The sequence below is a fragment of the Mastomys coucha genome, unplaced genomic scaffold (genome assembly GCF_008632895.1).
Source record: "Mastomys coucha isolate ucsf_1 unplaced genomic scaffold, UCSF_Mcou_1 pScaffold7, whole genome shotgun sequence".
NCBI lineage: Eukaryota > Metazoa > Chordata > Mammalia > Rodentia > Muridae > Mastomys > Mastomys coucha.
In genome coordinates this window covers 7,946,492-7,949,813 of record NW_022196913.1, presented here as the reverse complement: position 1 = coordinate 7,949,813, position 3,322 = coordinate 7,946,492, and the positions used below count along the sequence as shown (strand labels likewise).

The 3,322-nt window shown below is 42.7% G+C and overlaps 1 pseudogene; it reads left to right on the top strand.

Annotated features, from left to right (window-relative positions):
* The first annotated feature begins 1,500 nt into the window (after positions 1 to 1,500).
* LOC116082851 lies at positions 1,501 to 1,595 on the top strand (annotated as a pseudogene).
* The last annotated feature ends 1,727 nt before the right edge of the window (positions 1,596 to 3,322 follow it).

The following is a 3,322-nucleotide window of genomic DNA, read 5'->3' as shown; positions in this document are numbered from 1 at the left end:
GTTGCCAAGTCTGTGGTTTGCTTCCTTGAACATTCTTCATTAGAAAGATACTATCAACAGAAGAAAAAGAAACAAAACTCATTTGACTGTATCTGCGAATGTTTCTGCAAACGGAACATAATTTTGTGATTATGTTAATCAGACAAATGTGTTTTGTTTGGTTCAGAAAGATTGAAAAATTTTTGACCCAATTATGAAATTTACATTTTAAATATGAAACATATGGATGCGTACTCACAGATGACATACATCCTCAAGTGTGTATAAAAGGAACAATCTGACAGATGTTCACAGAGGACTGGACGTGGAAGACATATCAGGTGTAAGTTAATAATGGCGGCAGTTAGAACTTGGTTTTATTGCCAAAGAAGGCAGACGGAAATCCAGTTTCTGCATAGCCTCCCGAGATCATTGCATCCCCCAGTTGTAGCTTCTTCTAAAGATGTATTCTTCCTGCCAAGCCTGGCCATATGAGTTGTTGGAATAGATTGGTTTCAGTACTTAACATGGTTTTCCGGTTATACAGGGGTAGGTAGCCTTAGTGCCAGCAATAAGCAAATGCTCCGTATTCAAAGGCTGGTATTGAAATCCTCCCATCCTTTCCTAAGATCTTTGGTTCTTCCCATATAGAAACATCCTTTAAACTGTGGTTTCTTAATGTCTGCTCTGACTTTAAACTTAGCATAACCCAACAAGCTCAGTGGTCAAGTAATTATTGTATGAAGAGAAATGGCTTTGAGAAAGTCTATTACAGATTTGTAGGTCACAGGAAACAACAGAGAGGGCTAAGACCCATCTAAACATTTGGAAAAGAGACTCTGGCTAAAGAAACCAGGCTACTTCAATATAAGGACATGCTAAACAGCCATGGGAAAAATAAGGATGTTTTATATAAGAAGAAAATACAATTACAAAGGAAGTAGGACGAGCTATGAAACACTGTAATTTTTCCAATTACCACTGCCCAGAAACACTGTTGGGTTCAGGGTCATGCAGATGATGAGGACCGTGCAGTACAAGTCAAGCAGGAACAATTTATTTACTGCAGATTTCTAAGGTTAATCAATTAGGGACATGGTCAGACTGGAGAGCTGGAAATGTGACCCTCAGCACGTGGCACAGAGGCCTTTTTAAGGAAATAACAACAACAACAACAACAACAACAACCACACATAGAAGCAAAAAAAAGGGGGTAGGTGCAACTGGCCTTCATGGGGATTATCTGTATCTGTGTCAATAAGGACCTAATTGGAAGGGTGTGGGTGTGGGACAAGTTGTTTAGCAACTAAGTAGGGCAGGGACAAATGAAGGAAGAAAAGGTGGAGCTACCTTGGTCCTTTCAAAACCAAACAGGGACACTGACCAATAGGTAAATGGGAGTCACCTAGCTAAAAGACAGATGTGTCTTTTTGTTCTCACATTTCTCCCCCCACCCCGTGTGTGTGTGTGTGTGTGTGTGTGTGTGTATACACTCTAATTATTCTACAAAAGAAAAGATACATGCTCACTTTGGCAGCACATATACTAAAATTGGAACAATACAGAGATTAGCATGGCCCCTGGCAAGGATGACACGGGAAGTGTTCCATATTTTTTCATGCAGCAATGGAAGGAGAGGTCCTTGGTCCTATGAAGGCTCGATAGATGCCCCACTGTAGGGGAATTGAGGGTGAGGAAGTGGGAGTGAGTGGGGTGGATGGAGGAACACCCTTGTAGAAGCAGGGGGAGGGAGGATGTGATAGGGTGTTTCCAGGAGGGCGGGAAACTGGGAAGGGGGTAACATTTGAAATCTCAATAACGAAAATATCCAATTTTTTAAAAGAAGACACAAAGCACAACATGGTGTACCATATACAGTGCAAAGGCTTAACTGCTACTGTGACTGGAAGGACAATCAGTTGTGCACGTTGCTCATGAATGCTTTTACATCAATTTTAGGACAATTGTTTTAAATTTAATTGTGACGATTTCATGTGCATACAATGTATTGTGAAATTATTCAAGCTTCTTAACTCTAATCCTTCTTCTGTTCCTCTGACTCCCCTGTTATGTGTCTATGTTTCGGGGAGTACACAGGTAACCACAACTGTTGCTCTTATGATTAGGTTGGCCTCGTCATGTCTAGAACACAGCACTTTGTAAGACTCCACCCCATTTTTTCTTTTTTGGTTATTTTATTTATTTACATTTCAAATGTTGTCCCCCTTCCAGGTTTCCTCCCCTCCACAAGCCGCCCATCCCATCTCCCCTCCCCGTTGCCTCTATGAAGGTGCTCCCTCACCTACCCACCTACTCCCTCCTCACGACTCTAGCATCCCCCTAAGCTGGGGCATCAAGCCTCCATAGGACCAAGGGCCTCCTCTCCCATTGATGCCCAACAAGGCCCTCCTATGCTACAGATGCAGCTGGAGCCATGGGTCCCTCCATGTACACTCTCAAAGCCAACCATCGGGCTGACCCGGGGACTCCAATGTGACGGCACCCTTGCAGTCAATGTTACCAAGAAATGGGTGAAGGCCTGAGGATTTGAAAGAAAAGATAGACACCAGTGAATGAGTTAGGTAAGGACTGAAGGAACTGAAGGGGATTGCAACTCAATAGGAAGAACAACAATATCAACTAACCGAACTCCCCAGCGCTCCCAAGGTCCAAACCATCCTCCAGTTCTTACTATCTCTTTCTTCATTTTATTTGTGATGTTCCTTTCCAGGGACTTAGGGTGGGTAAATACTGATGTCTTATTTAGAGTCAAGCACTTGGTAGCCATTTCTTCTCCAGATTCTCAACATTCACAAGTCTCTGTATCAACCATTGCTCACTATAGAAAGAGACCTCTATCCAAGGTGGTACGGGACAGGGCAATGACACTTGTAAGAATTGGTTTTCATAAATATAAAAATGTATGAATTAAAAAACTATTTTATGAGTTTTGCTTGAGTGTATAAAGGAGAGAAGATGGAGGGGTTATGGGCTAAGTGTAAGACAAGCTTGTGGCCTTCGTCAGGGAGACATTGACCTGATCGTGGTGAAGGTAGCGATGGGGGCTATAAGCCCTGGGACAGGTTTCTCTTACTCCTTGGAGAACCTTGGCTTGGTACTTAGGAGCTGTGGGATGATCCTGTACCTGCTCAGAGGGAGTCTGACCATCTGTGGATATTTCCTCCCGGCGTCAAACACCTTTCAGGGTCAAGTCTAAGAAGATATTAGGAGCCACTAAAAACACATGAGCAACAAGTCTCCCTGCTTCCTAAAAACATATTTCCATCTAATATGTATATATTTCCATCTCTCTGCACCTCTGTCACAGGTACAGTAAAAAAGC